Source organism: Trichechus manatus, unplaced genomic scaffold, assembly GCF_000243295.1.
Source record: "Trichechus manatus latirostris isolate Lorelei unplaced genomic scaffold, TriManLat1.0 scaffold00067, whole genome shotgun sequence".
Taxonomy (NCBI): Eukaryota; Metazoa; Chordata; class Mammalia; order Sirenia; family Trichechidae; genus Trichechus; species Trichechus manatus.
This window is the reverse complement of record NW_004444003.1, coordinates 12,444,845-12,461,334: the sequence shown is the minus strand read 5'-3', so window position 1 is coordinate 12,461,334 and position 16,490 is coordinate 12,444,845. Positions and strand designations below refer to the sequence as shown.

Sequence of the window (16,490 nt, the reverse complement as noted above, 5' to 3'; positions counted from 1 at the left end):
CCAACAGCCAGAGCTTCAAATGGTTCAATTATCCATCCGAACAAATGCTTTTACTTCCCCTTCTACAAAGCACATGGTTGGACTCACCCGAAACCACAGACCTTCTTGCTGAGAAAAGAGGTTTTCTGGAGGTCTATATTCAAGCTCATTAGTGAGGACTAACTAAAAAGTTAATTCCACTCTTAACTAATGGAATTAGATTGAATAGTTGCAGAGTGAGGCAAATGTTTCCCAACACATATTTTTATTTCTTCTGTTGCTCCAGTAGGTGCTCAGGAAACAGCACACGGTAATCAGAAAATGAGTTTAGGATGGGTGAGCCTATTTTAGTCACACCAGTTAAACACGACACCACAAAATTCTTGCATGGTCTATTTATGTGTGTAATGGAATTGGCTCTAGGCATTTAGCAGCTGATCCTTATTTAGATATTTTCAAAACAGGTCTGCTTTCTTCACAGTCATTTATATATTAAAACACATAAGCCTTTAAACAGTAAATCAATGACCACCGTAAAATAGCACTTATCATTTAAGGATAAACGAAAGTACTCCATAAATGCCAGGTGACTAATAATTGTTTCCCAAGAGATGAAGGTGAAAATTATCAGTGTTGGCTAAAAATTCCAGGAGTCCGAACAGTGGCACAAATGGTGAAGTGCTCAGCTACTAACCAAAAGGTTGATGTTTCAAATCCTAGCCAGAGATGCCTCAGAAGAAAGGCCTGGTGACTACTGAAAACCCTACTCTGAAACACATGGGGTCACCATGAATCAGAATTTATTCCATGGCAACTGATTTAGTCTGATTCTTCATCAGTCTTTCCTTTCCTTCGTTTGCTTTGGCCACTTGCCTAAACTAACCACTTTTTCTTTTTACCCACTTTTCCATGAGGTTCCATTATTTTGTAACTATTATCTGATATTCATTGAAAAGTTGCTCCCTTGCTTCGTTTTCTTCTTGAACTATTTCTTCCTTATGAGTTTTCCCAAACTTTCTTATGTAAACCAAAGATAACTACAGCAAAGCATTAGCTGTCTTTTCCACCTTTGTGTAAATAAAACTATTCAGAATAATAAGCCACAAAAACAAAACCAGTTGCTATCAAGTAGATTCCGACTTATGAGAGCCCCATGTGTGCAGAGTGGATCTGTGTTCCACAGAGTTTTCAAGGCAGCAAACTTTTGGAAGCAGATTGCCAGGCCTTTCTTTCGAGGCACCTCTGGATGGACTTGAAACTCAAACCTTTCAGTCAGTTAGTAGCTGCAAGTAACCATCTGCACCACCCATGGATTTCTACTCAGGGTAACAGAAACCCATAAATGGAAATCTCGAGCCTGTAATACCGAATCCAGCAGAGCCATGAGAGATCCCTAGCCTTCTGTACTGCCAGCACTCTTTGGGTCGTTTTTGAACCTACAGAGAGACAAATTATAGCTCTTGACAGGTGCAGTTAATTTCATGGATATTAAAAAAGACTTTATTGCCTCCCGAGTTTGGAAGGTTTAACTAAAGGAGATGGTGATGTAAACATCATGATTTGTTGGGTGTTCACGTTCTTTGTCTCTGAAATACATTTTGTGTATGTCACACTGTTGAATTAGCATAGAGACGACTTCCAGATTTGTCTTCAGGGGCTCCCTTCACCCTCTGAAGGAGTCTCTGTGTGGCGCAAATGGTTAACGCACTCAGCTACTAACCAAAAAGTTGAAAGTTCAAGTCCACCTAGAGACACTCAGAAGAAAGGCCTGGTGATCTATTTCTGCAAAGTTACCCACTGAAATCTCTATGGAGCACAGTTCTACACTGACACACGTGGGGTTGCCATGAATCGGAGTTGACTCAACAGCAACTGGTACTGGTTTTTCACCCTCTGGACTTACAATTCTTGGGCAGGATTCAGGTTAATTGCTGAAAGTACTCCCGAGAAAACATCTTTGACAGTCCCCTCTCTCCTGAGTCACACAGGTCTTTCAGTCAAATCTCAATTTCTCCACTAAACAGGAAAAAGCACCGAGAATGATCCCCATTTGTGGGAGTATTTACTATGTACAGACTTTATTTATTTGAAGATTTCCTTAATACAAATAAAGGTAAGTAATTAAATCTGATTTAAGTGCTGAGGGATCATTGACTCATAAAGTCTGAGTTACAACTACTCTGACCTTAAGTAACAGTTCCTTTGCTATTCCAGGCTGGACTCCTAATCAGGCAGCAGCAGCTCAACATGGACCTGGGAAAATCTGTCCTAGGAATAGATAGAAAACTCTAGGGTTACCTGAGTTTTTATTAAAGTATTTGAGAGCGTTGCAGTGAAACCTTTCTTCCTCCCAAAGATCTTGCTTAGACATTGACTAATTTCCTATTTAATAAGCAACCAGATGCTTACTTGCCATTTCACCAGATTCACTTGCCCTATTACCTCCCCCTCTCCAAGCATTCTGATAATTTACCCATGATTTGTTTGACAGTCTAGTCACTGTCTCTCCTTCCGAATGTCTGTTGTGTGCCCTCGAGTCCATTCCGACTCACGGCAACCCTATATGACAGAGTAGAACTGCCCCATAGGGTTTCCTAGGCCATTGTCTTTAGGGAAGGGACTGTGGTGGATCAGTGATTACGTGCTGGGCTACTAACTGAAAGGTCAGCAGTTTGAACCCACTAGCTGCTCCATAGGAGAAAGACGTGGCAGTCTGCTTCCATGAAGATTACAGCCTCGGAAACCCTATGGCACAGCTCTGCTCTGTCCTCCATGGCAATGAGTTTGGTTTTTTAATCTTTACTGGAGCAGATCACCAGATCTTTTCTCCCACGGAGAGGCTGGTGGGTTCGAACCAACAATCTTTTTGTTAGCAGCTGAACGCTTAACCGCTATACCACCAGGGCTCCTCTTCTAAAGGTCTAGTCACAGTGATATGATCTGAAACACATTTTGACACCCTAGAAGACAGAGCCGGTATTCGTTTGACTAACTTCACACATGCTTCAATAAAGTCTCAAGCTCAGTGGTACATTTTTAAGGCAGAAGGTAGCATTTTACTCCCAAACGGCTTGGAATCCCTTTCCCTCCTGTACTAGTAATAGATGATCATTATGAAGAATGAAGAAATCACACGAAATTAGTAGAAAATAAAAATCTCTCCACAGTTCCACCAATAAAAGAAAATCACTATTACCATTTTGATGTATTTTCTCTAGTCTTATTTAATGAGGAGGTTTTGTGTTTGATTTTTGTTTTACCATCACACTGTGTGTATGGGATTATATTTGGCTTTTTAATGTAACATTTTAGAATAAACATTTTCCAAGGTATTATGTTACCTCTATAAGCATCCTTGATTCTTGCATAATATTCTACTGAGGGGCAGCTCTCAGAGCTGCTTTACTAAAGTCTTACAGTTAACACATTTAAACTGTTTCCAATTTTCCACGCTAGATACAATGAGAAGCCCTGGTGGTGCAGTGGTTAAGAGCTCGGCTGCTAACCAAAAGGTAGGCAGGTCAGCGGTTTGAATCCACCAGCCGCTCGTTGGAAGCCGGATGGGGCTGTTCTACCCTGTCCTATAGGATCATTAAGAGTTGGAATCGACTTGATGACAATGGGTTTGCGTTTTTTTTTTTTTTTTGGTAGATATAATGCTGTGATGAATATTTTTTCCTCAAATTTTTATATTTAGAAATATTGCATCAGACTAGATTATTAGAATACTAGAATATTATAAGATCAAATGATATTACTATGTGTAAGACCTTATACATTAAAAGCAAATAATTAAACTTAAACAGTGAAGACCTAACAGGGGAAATATCTGTGGCAAATGCAACAGACAATGTGCTCATGTTATTATTACATAATAAGCTTATACAAATCTGTAAGAAAAACACCATCTAAGACCCCAGCAAGTAAGTGGCAGTGATATAAACTATTCGAAATATAAAATTCACAACTGCAACTAATTGTGTGGGAAAATGTTCAGTCTTGGGAGAAATTCCAGAAATGCAAAATAAGCCAAGCAACTGTCTAATTCCATTTATATGACATTCTTGAAAAGATAAAACTATAGTGATGGAGAACACATCCATGGTTACCAGCGGCTGGGTGGGGGGAGAGTATGACCATAAAGGGATAGCATGAGCGAGTTTTTGTGGGAGATGCCTGACTGAACTCAAAACGAGACTTGTATTCAAATTCACAGAATTGTACACCAAAAACAAAAGTCAATTTTACTTTTGATATGATAATTTAAAAACCCAAATAAAAAACTAAATATATCCCACTGGCATTTCAAGGCATGGATTGTCATTTCAGAGATTATAAAGATAAAATACAAAAAATATATATTAGAAAAATGGGAATTCATTTAATATAAGATTAAACTAAAATATTAAAGTAATCAGGACTAGCTCCATTTACTAAAAGGAAAGCGTCAGAGCCTTAAAAAAAAAAAACAAACCAAAAACAAACACACCCCCAACCCCACCCCAGCTTTAACTCTGCGGTATTTAAGCTGTTTTGAAAATTTGCATTTAGGTGAAAACAGTTGAGAAAAAGTAACAGTAGAAACTAATCATGCATTTTTTTCTAGGATTAATTAATATTCAACTCTCAATTTAAAGTTTAAATTTTAAACTATAATAATAAAAATAATTAAATATTTAAAATAAAACACAATAATTTTTTTTAACCTGTGAAATTAGCAAATATTTTTGAAATGCTCTTACCTAAGCCTGGGAAGGACACCGTGAAAAACACACTACTATACAACGCTGTTGGGAGTATAAATTCCCACAATCATTTTCAATAAAAACACACACCAAAACCCAAAAACCAAACCCTTTGCCGTCTAGTGATTCCAGCTCCGAGTGACCCTACAGGGCAGAGCGCACACTATACATATATATATTTTGCGTGCGAGACAGAGAGAGAGAGACAGACAGACAGACTGACTGAATAAAGGACCAAGAAGATGTTTAATAAATGCTTTTTACCCACAAGGATGACATTAACATACAAGATTTTTGTGGGCTAGCATTTTGAGCTCAGATCTGATAGTAAGAGAGACAGGGGATTCCCTTGAGTGCTAAAACAGAAAGGAGAATCACTTGTGTACAGAAATGCACGAGCTGGAATAGCATGTATCAGGACTAAGCTTGTGACTCTGTCCTCCCCAGTCTCTCAGTGGATTGTAAACTTCATACAATCTCACCTTTCCTTTCCATTCATGGGAGCCTCCTACTTAGCAAAGAAGCGTGTGCATAAGAAGACTCACTAGTCAGGCTGGTCCTGACAGGGCAGAGGCCAGTTCCTTCCAGACCCCTCACCTGAGCTCTAACTCACACATTCAGCTTTCTCTTGGACATTTCCAAAGCACCCTCCATTTACAGGCCCCAGACAGAATTCACTCTCCTTCCTTTCAAATTTGCTCCCTCTTCTACTTGGTGGGCTCAGTGACTGGTACCTTGGCTCTCAGCTTAGCCTCTACTTGGACTTCCCCTCATGCCCCACAATCAATTTGTTTTATTTCCTTTCCTACCTCCTTCTCCTTCATTATTGCCATAATTCAACTCTGCACTGTCTCATTTAACCCACTGCAGCAGCTTACCCTATTTCTCTGTCTCCAACGATGACCTCTCATTCCAGTCAAATCTCTATACTGCAGTCCGAATGATCTTTCTTGGGACCATGCAGAACGAATGCTGTTTCTCCAACTCATCATGCTGTCTCATAGCTCTAAACATTAAGTAACACTGCTCCCTCTCCCTGGAATGCCTTCCTCCCCTCCCCATCCCACTTCTTCACCTTTTAAGTTCCTGCCCACCAGCCAGGACCTCCTCTTTGAAGCCTTTCTTCCTTCCACCTCCATCACCCTCCCTCCGGTACATCTCGGTGGAATTTACTCAGCCCTCCAGACCCTGTGGCTCCCTGGGTACACTGCCAGAGAGCACCTGCCATATTTATTTGCTGTGCCACTGCAACTTCTGAAGTCTGATGGACTAAATCCTGTGACTCCCACTCTCTGCCTTTTCTCCAGCTCTCACTCCTCAAATTTGGGGGACTCAGTAGCTCCCCTCTCCTGGGTGGCACAAGAGTTAAGTGCTCAGCTGCTAACCAAAAGGTTGGCAGTTCAAATCCACCCAGCCACTCCGAGGAAGAAAAGACCCGCAATCTGCTTCTGTAAAGATTACAGCCTAGGATACCCTATGGGGCAGTTCTACTCTATCACATGGGGTCACCATGAGTCGGAAATACACTCAACGGCACCCAGCAACAACAATAACAGTAGGGCCCTACCAAGATTTCTCCTACTTAATCCTCGAGATACCACACATATTCAGAAGAGGGGCTGTGACTCAAAGTACACAAGTTGCTCTGGTCCCCTCTGCAATATATCTAGAAGAAACCCCTCAGACTGAGGGCATGTAGTGGCTTACTGTCCTAGTCCCCAGCCGTGATTAAGGATTTTCTCTATTATCACTAGATACTCAAAGCATGTTTGCTCCTGGAATTAATTTCCCAAAGTGACATTTCACAGAATCTCTTAATCTTCATAAATTTCTTTTACCTGCAAGGGTCTGTTGTTGTTGTTGGGTGCCATCAAGTTGATTTCGACTCAGAACAACCCCATGTGACAGAACAGAACTGCCCTATAGGGGATTTCTAGGTTGTAATCTTTATGGGAGCAGATCTCCAGGTCTTTTCCCTCTGAGCCACTGGGAGAAATTAAGTGACAGACGGTTATGGAGGAACTCAATAGCGAAGGAAAGGTCCTAGCCCTCATTATAAGCAGGGGACTGATGACATGAGGTGCTCAACTGCTGGAGTTATTTAGCTTCTCTAAGCCTTGTTTTCACATTTGAGAAATGGTGACACTACTACCCGTCTCAAAAGGCTGTGAGGATTAAATGGGCAAATACATGTAAGGTGCTAAGAACAGGACTGACAAAGACACTCTCTCAATAAATGTTAGTTATTATTCTTATTACTACTCTGACACATTTTCTAATGAACTTTTTTGACTTTATTGGTTTGTTATCAAAAAGGATAGGAGGAGAGTAGAAATGGTCTTTTAGGAGCACATCTGGGCTGAATTATGTGCCTTTGTATTCTGTGCTCTGCTGCTGAGCTCCCATGAAACCCTACATCTATCTCCCATATAGCACTTACTACCCTCTAATACAGTCACCTTGGTTCTGGCACTTACTATGATGGATTATCAGGTATGTCTACCCAATCTTCTGTACTTTAAATCTATAAAGAATCGTTACTTCTACAAGCTCAATGTTTACACGCTTAAGTGTATTCACATTTGTCTTCAGCATGAAGCTATGATGCAGGTAAATGATCAAGTATAATTTACACAGCGGCTGCAACAATGGGCTCAAACATAGCAATGACCGCGAGGATGGCGCAGGACCCAGCAGTGTTTCGTTCTGTTGTACGTAGGGTCACTGTGAGTTGGAACCAACTCAACGGCACCTAACAACAACAACAAAATTGCTCAGCAGTGTGTTTAAGGTCACACACACTAGTAAGTACTGAACCAAGAACACAGGTCTGACTCATTGGGCACTGACTCATCTATTAGACTGATTCACCTATTACAACTCAAACCCACCAAACACTTTGATAGTGATATTAAGGATTGTCACTACATAATAGAACCTGGTGGAGAAAAAGTCTACAGAAACAGAAAGCAGCGGAAGTGCTATATACTCTCATCAACTGAAAAACAGTAAGAATTCCTTCCTCTGTAGCAAACGAAATATAAATGAGTATGCTGTTTATTTGGACACCATTTGTACTGCTGTAACTCAGCTGGAGAAGTCTCAATGACAGGGGGTGCCTCACAGAAATAAAACAACAGTCATCACTATATCAAAACCGCTGACATAGAGAAGAGAGAACACAACCGAATCAATAGCAAACTTTGGGATGGGGGAAAAAAAGGCATTCAATGGTTTCCAAATGCATCTGTTCAGCCAAAATTTGGGACATTAAACACCAATTGGGCAAATTATGCAAATTATATTGCATCTATTGCTTTTACATTTCTTTAGAAGGTAGAAAGGTTTCTTAGGTAAAAGTGACTGTTGGATAAAATAATCTAGTGCTGCAGAAAATAACCTATAATTAAAATAACTTGCCTTGCAATGTGCGCAGTGAAAGTGTATTCCCGTGTTGCTAAGACTTCTACAAAGTAGTATAAGAATGTCAGATTAAATATTAGCCTCTCACCCACAAATATGGTCTCAGAAATGAATTAAAGTAACAAATATGAACTGAAGATAATATTTAAAAATAACCCCGACAATATGGGCTGGGATGGCAAAAGAAACACAAACTTAACATCAGCCCATCTGGTAGAACTAGTAATGAGGGGGTGTGCTGACAGAGCTGGTAGTGTCCTCCTACCTGCAAACGTTAACAACACCTCCCCAAAATAATCAGTAGTGCAGAAATTAAACAAATACTGACATCTAGAAAATAAAGCACCTGGATGACCCTTGAAATATTTTGAATAGGTAGTCCCATTAAGCACAGATCTGATCAAACTAGACAAATACTTGAAAACACTGTACCAAGCCTTGTTGAATTAAATCATAACTTCTTTACCTATTATTTAAAAGCCTCCATGTGTTGGCTTCAACTTGCCTTCACCATAGTACCGCACATGACTCTTAGCAGAGGTCCCAGCCAATCTGGACTTCTCTGCTGAGTACACATCACTATGGCTCTATTTACGCCATTTCTTTTGTTTGGAATGCTCTATCCATCTCCACCCATGAATAATGGCCATTGTTCAAAATTATCATCATCCTTCAAGGACCTCACTTACATAACTGCCTCATTCAGAAATTCTTTCCTGCTTCCCCACTGGATATAATCATTCTTCCCACTCTTTTTCACAATAAAATAATAAAAAGGTATAATTTGTTCCTTTCTTATAAGGATTTGTATATTTAGCCAAATAGGGATTTGTGAACAATCTACCCCAAAATTTAGTGGCTTTTATTGAGTCAGCATTCAACATATATTTGTTGAATACAAAGGAGTATTTGTCAGCCAATAGGAGAAATGAAGTCCTGACCTATGCTACAACATGGATAAACCTCGAAAACATTATGCTGAATGAAAAAGTCAGTCACGAAAGGACAAATATTGTATTATCCTACTTACAGGAAATATCTAGAACTGGTAAATGCAACGGGACAAAAGTAATTAGTGAATACCAGTGGTTGGCGGAAAAGGGGGATAGGGAAAAAAGAAATAAAATTGTGATTCTGTTCAACTCTAAATGGAAAACAAAACAAAACTACGGACAAAGAGGGATGTAAAAATTATGTTTAAATTAAATTTGTCATTTGAAATTATGCCCTTAACATTCAGGAAGCCATGATCTCACAAGGATGCATATCTAACCATAATTACAGTTTTCCTTCTAATTCATAAGTACGTTTTTTATTTCAACTATAAATAAAATGGAGCCCTGGCAGCATAGTGGTTAACAGCTCGGCTGCGAACCAGCTGCTCCTTGGAAATCCTATGGGGCGATTCTACTCTGTCCTATAGGGTGGCTATGAGTTGGAATGGACTTGATGGCAACGGGTTTGGTTTTTGTTTTTTTTTAAAAAACAAAATATTGTTAAAAAAAAAAAACTTCAGAATTTAGTTGCCTACAAGGTTAAAAATATACATACACATTTGTTGAATAATTGGATGAATGAATGAACTAAAAAATGAGTGAACTTTGATGCTAGCTGTAAATGTGAAAATGTCTTCTCTGCCTCTTTGCTTATGCAGTCATTGTAGACCATAATGATCCATAGGCTTGGCTTTCCTCAGTTTGTGCTACATTACCTAGTCTCTGTAGGATCTATTATCACCCCACTGTTTTTGTGTGCTGTCAAACAATTTTCCTTTCGGCACTTCCACGTGTCTGAAAGAATTCTCTGAAACTAATAAACAATGGGCCTTGAGAGCTGAGAGGGTTTTATTTGCCCCCTGGTGCCTGTCTGCGACCTTTCTCTGGAGGGTTTTTACACTAACAGCTCCCATCATCCCTGGCTAATTCTTTTCTTTCCTTCTCTAATACTGTCTACTAGTCCCAGGCTAATGCTTGCACAGCTGTCTTAAAATTATTAGGGCACATGGCCCTTGCACTCATAGTTGTTTAAAATTAGATGCACCCAAGTGCCTTCCAGTGACCACACAAAGCGTCAGTCATCTGATTCCAAGCAGGACCTCCAGCATACTGCTCCTAATTGCTCAACCCTCTCTGAGTGATTTAGCACTATCTGCGTGGTCCCTGAACTGAAAGTGAAGGTGACACCTCCATTTCCTTTTAGACTGTGTTCCAATAAAACTTTACTTAGAGTATTTAGAAAAATGGACAGTGGACTGTAATTTGCCAGTGCCTGATACAGGGCAAGTACAGTTATTATTTACTTTTATATTCATATTCTTTTTATAATACTTTTTATTAATAATTTATTTTATTTTGTTTTTATTGTTGTTGAGAATATACACAGCAGAACATACACTAAGTCAACCATTTCTACATGTACAATTCAGTGACATTGATTACATTCTTCAAGTTCTGCAACCATTCTCACCTTCCTTTTCTGAGTTGTTCCTCCTCCATTAAGATAAACTCACTGCCCTCTAAGGTCCCTATCTGATCTTTCAGAGTTTCTGTTGTCACTTTGATACCATATAGATAGTTCTTAAAATAGCATAACATTCAAGGCAGGCATTCTTTACTAGTTAAGGTAAACTAGTGTTGGTTTTAAGAAGACTTCACAGGATATTTTGGTTTAAGTTCAAAGATGATCTCAGGGCAACATTTCCAGGGGTTCATCCAACCTCTACGGCTCCAGAAATTCTGGATTCCATGAGAATTTGAAATTCTGTTCTGCATTTTTCCCTTTTTGATCAGGGTTCTTCTATAGAATCTTTGATTAAAATGTTCAGTAATGGTAGCCAGACACCATCCAGTTCTTCTGGTCTCATGGCAAAGTAGGCAGTTGTTCATGGAGGCAATTAGCCACACATTCCATTTCCTCCCCCTGTTCCTGACTCTCCTTCTTACTCTGTTGCTCCAGGAGAATAGAGACCAACTGTTGTACCTTGGATGGCGGCTTACAAGGTTTTAAGACTGCAGGCACTACACAACAAACTAGGAGGTAGAACAGAAGCACTAACCACGGTATTAGGCCAAACAACTGGGATGTCCCATGAAACCACGATCCTAAACCTCCAAATCAAGAAACAAAATCCCATGAAGTGTTTGGTTGTACATAAGCAGCCTTAGGAGCTACTTTTTTCTTTTTTTTTGGTCATTGGTGTAAATACATCCTTCTGTCTTTGAAGCATCTTTTACGTTTGTATATTTTTAAGATTAACGGAATCTCATTGCTCTTTTTCTGTAAGCCTTGAAGGCAGGTATCAAGTCTTATTTATCTTTGAACCTCCCTCACCAAGAACAGTGACACAGCTGCTAAGTACTGAATTTTTAAATTGATATACCTGTCCCATGTCTTCCATCATAGCCACCCCCCTCACGGGGGTGTGGGGGAGGAGATTCTGCTGACTTTTTGTAGATACTACTACCTCTATATTTGGAGCCCTACAATTACAGCAGCAATTGCAAATCTGAAAGGAAAAAAAAAAAAAAAACCCACTGCCATCAAGCTGATTCCAACTCATAGCGACCCTACAGAACAAAGTAGAACTGCCCCACAGGGTTTCCAAGGCTGTAAATGTTTAGAGAAGCAGATTGCCACATCTTTATCCTGTTGAGCAGCTGGTAGGTTTGCACTGCTGACATTTTGGTTAGCAGCCAAACGCTTAACCACTGTGCCACCTGGGTTCCTAGAGATCTTAAAGATAAGGGTGGAATAATAATGCTGGGAAACACACTCTATATTTAACCTGTCTTAAGTTGTAAATGATTTTTTTGGTCATGGATCCTACAATCACCAGAAGCAGTTGTGATATAACCTTCAGTGCTTGTGTGTTGACATCAAAATGTGCAGCTTTCATCACGACTAATGTAACTGGTATCACTGGTAAATGTGAAAAACGTTCAATTGGCAAATGTTGTGTTATATATATATTTACAACAATAAAAAAAGTGCAACTTGATATCTAAGCTTCTTTAAGAATTACAATGCTCTTGATGGCACAGACGACCATGTTGTACGGAAAAACACCAGACATCCATGACTCTGAGTCAAAAACTGATATGGAAGAGTTGGAACTTTGAGTGTGAAGAAAACATTTTAGGAATAACCTTATCATATGCTTTTGCTATATTTTAAAAATATGTGTAAGTACAATATTGATTTAAAAAAAACTGTACTAAGTAAGTCAAAAATAAACCTTTCAATAAGTAAAAAATAAAAGTTCTAAGTGCTAAGAAAGCATTAGATTACAGTTTAATTGGGGGCAGTGGTGGTTCAGTGGTAATTCCTGCCTTCCTTGCAGGAGACCCAGGTTCGAGACCCAGGTTCAACTTCCAGCCAATGCACCTCGTGCACAGCCACTACTTGTCTGTCAGTGGAGAGTTGTGTGTTACTATGATGCCGTCTTAGTCATCTAGTGCTGCTATAACAGAAATACCACAAGTAAATGGCTTTAACAAAGAGAAATTTATTCTCTCATAGTCTAGGAAGCTAGAAGTTCGAATTTAGGGTGCCAGCTCAAGGGAAGGCTTTCTCTCTCTGTTGGTTCTGGCGTGAGGTCCTAGTCATCAGCCTTCCCTAGTTGAGGAGCTTCTCAGTGCAGGGACTCTGGGTCCAAAGGACGGGCTATTCTCTTGGCTCTTGTTTCTTGGTAGTATGAGGTCTCCCTGTGTCTCAGCTTGCTTCTCTCTTTTATATCTCAAAAGAGACTGACTTAAGACACAATCTAATCTTACAGATAGAGTACTGGCTCATTAACATAACTGCCACTAACCCCATCTCATTAACATCATAGAGGCAGAATTTACAATGCATAGGAAAATCACATCAGATGACATAATGGTGGATAATCACACAATACTGGGAATCATGGACTAGTCTAGTTGACACATGTTTTCTGGGGACACAATTCAATCCATGACAGATGCTGAACAGGTTTCAGCAGAACTTCCAGACTAAGATGGACTAGGAAGAATGGTCTGGTGCTCTACTTCTGGAAATCAGCCAATGAAAACGCTATGGATCACAATGGACTGATCTGAAACCCCTGTGAATGTGTCCCCATGAGTCAGGGCCAAATCAAGGATAGTTACCACCACCACCACCACCACCATAATCTTATCAGAATAGTTTGTAAATGAAAAGAACAAATACTAGTACCTAAACTCAACACCATTCTTTTATCTACAGTTAAAATGGTTTTTAAAAAATCCTAGATGTACTGCACAGATTAAATGACTTACTATATGTGAAACACTTAAACAATGCTATACAATGTTCCGTAATTTAAAAAATGATTATCTAAATTGTGGATAGTTTCTCTCCTTCCTCAGGCTGTTTGGTGTTTATCTATTTCCTAATTTTCTAAGATTATAGTGACTATGCATTCATTCATTCAACACCTATTAGAACAAAGAAACAAACTAAAAAAAAAAAAATCGCTGTCAAGTTAATTTTGACTTATAGTGACCCAATAGGACAGAGTAGGACTGCCCTATAGGGTTTCCAAAGCTGTAAACTTTACAAAGCAGACTGCCACATCTTCCTCCTGTGGAGCAGCTCGTGGATTCAAACTGCTGACATCTGGGTTAGCTGCCAAGATCTTAACCACTGTGCTACCAGGGCTACTAGGCACCAGGTATAATCTAGGTGCCGAGGATGCTGCAGTAAGCCAAACAGACAAAAACCCATCCTCCCTGCAGGAATCCTAATGCAGGGAGACAGGTAGGAAGGCAAATGAATAGAACATGTAATATGTCAGATGGTGATAGGGTAAGTCCCAGGAAGAAAAGCAGAGAATGGAGGTAGGGAGTGCTGGGCACGGGAGGGTGGGAGTGTTTCACTGATCAGGAAGGTCTCTGTGAAGTGATTTTGAGTGACGAACTGAAGAAGAAGATAAGGAAGCCATGCAGAGGGCCGAAGGGTGAGCAGTCCAGGCAGAGGACATGGCAAATACGAAGAAGGTCTGAGGTAGAAGCTTGCCTGGCATCTTCTAGAAACAGGAAGGAGATAATGCGGCAGAGCTGGAGTGAACGAGGGGGAAAGTAGAAAGAAATGATGTCAGAGAGGTCACTGGGACTGTTTTTAGGCCACCGTAAGAACTTTAAATAAAGGTGAGATACTTCAAGAGGGTTTTGAGTGCAGAGAAGCTTCACTGTCTTGTTTACATTTCCACAGGATCACTCTGACCTCTGTATTGAGAAAAGATTATGAGGAGGGCAAAGGCAGAAGGGAGACTACTGGTGGGGAGGGGAGGCTACTTCATTCTTCCAGTGGGAGCAGGTGGTGGTGGAGACTAAGGTGGTAGCGGTGGAAGCAGTGAAGAGTGTTGGGATTCTGGATATCTGCTAATGGATGTGCTGATGGACTGAATGGAAGTGTGAGAGGAAGACAGGAGCAAGGAAGACCCCAAGATTTGGGGCCTGAGCAAATGGTAGGATGCCAGCACTGTTGACTAAACTGGAGAAGACTGTGGGAGGAGCAGGTTTGGGGGTAGAAGATGAGGAGTTTGATTTCAGACATGTTAACTTTGAAATATGGAGCACAGAGTTGATGTCGTTCCTGAATTTTTAAGCTTCGTAGAGGTAAACGTTGTACTTCTGCAGCAAAATAGCGGAATTTCTTGGACACTTGGATAGTTATTGGGAATAATGGGACCAGATATTTGAAAAGTCTGGGACATAAAATAGTCAGAATTAGAAAAGAGCAGGCTGATTAAGAGATAAAATCTAAATGATGATGATATCCATCATTTACAGTTGTTAGTGGCCATCAAGTTGATTCCAACTCATGGCTACCCCAGGTGTACAGAGTAGAACTGCTCCATAGGATTTTCAAGTCTGGGACCTCTCAGAAGCAGATCCCAGGTCTGTGCCCTGAGGGGCCTCTGGATGGGTTCAAACCGCTAATCTTTGGCTAGTAGTCCAGTGTTTAACTGTTAGTGCCACCTAGGGACTCCGTATCACTTACTGAGGACTAACTAATTGCTGTTGTTAGTGAGAAGCTTACATTTCACCTCTTTGTGTTTGCTTTTGAACAGAGGAACTTCTCTGTGTTAATACCCCTGACCTTTCTCTCCACCCCTTATTTGCTCCCCACAAAGGAAGAGCAGTGACTGATCTAATTGGTAAGTTTCAGAATACCACACTGTACCTGACTAGGCCAGCCCCTCCTCTCTTTTTGGAAGGATATGCTGACTTTCAGAGAGGTAAGCAGCATAGGGCAGGATCTGTCTCAGTCCTGGGAGGCCTGGCATTGTTCAGCATCGTCTACAGCAATGTGACTAACAATAACCAGCCTATTTGGTTGACCAACACTTCACCTATATCCACCAATCCAAACTTTATTACTAACTGAGTTGATACTTTTATCTCAATCTCCCTGACTCCTGATACATCTCTTAATTTGTTCCAAACACAAGCATAGAATAGAAGGGCTACTTATTGGGTTCCCTACAATTCACAAATTGTGCAAAGAACTTTACATGGATCCTATCATTCAACCTTCACATCAAGCCTATGTGGTAGGTGTATTTAGCTCCATTTTACAGATAAGAAAACAGAGGCTTGAGAGCATAAGCAGTTTGCTCAAGGTCACATAGCCATTAAGTAATGGTACCTGGATTCCAGCCTTGGTTCAGATGGACTTCAAAGTCCATACTCTTTGTTATCATGTTAAGTGTCTCCACTCAAACTAGTCAATTATTCCTTGTAAGGAACTGCTTTTTAAGCTTAAGTTATAGAGGAAGTGAAAGTATGACAATTTCCCTATATATTGTTTCCATCTGTGCTCTACCACTCCCTAATTACAAAAGATAAATTATAGCTGTAGGCACAGGCTTTCTCAGCAACCTCAATGTTGTTTACTTGCTTAATTATCTTAAGTGCTTAAGATAGTACCTAATTATGTTTCTATTTGTCATTAAACCAGAAAACCAAACCCCTGCCATCAAGTTGATTCTGAATCATAACGACCCTATAGGGGAGAGCAGAACTGCCCCATTGGGTTTCCAGGACTATAAATCCTTATGGAAGCAAACTGCCACATCTTTCTCCTGAGGAATGACATGTGGGTTTGGACCACTGACCTTTCAGTTAGCAGCCGAGGGCTTTAAACATTGCACCACCAGGGCTCCTTCTATTTGTCATTACAACCCATTGCCATTGAGTAGATCCTGACTCATAGCGACCCTATAAGACAGAGTAGAACTGCACCATAGGGTTTCCAAGGAGCGGCTGGTGGATTTGAACTGCCAGCCTTTTGGTTAGCAGCCAAACACTTAACCACTGTGCCACCAGGGCTCCTTAG

General features: G+C 40.3%; 1 protein-coding gene across 5 annotated transcripts in view; it reads right to left on the bottom strand.

Moving 5' to 3' along the window:
* The window catches only part of PRKCQ (protein kinase C theta), a 168,897-nt gene that overhangs the window by 98,281 nt on the left and 54,126 nt on the right, over positions 1-16,490 (bottom strand). The gene's annotated exons all lie outside the window — the stretch shown is intronic.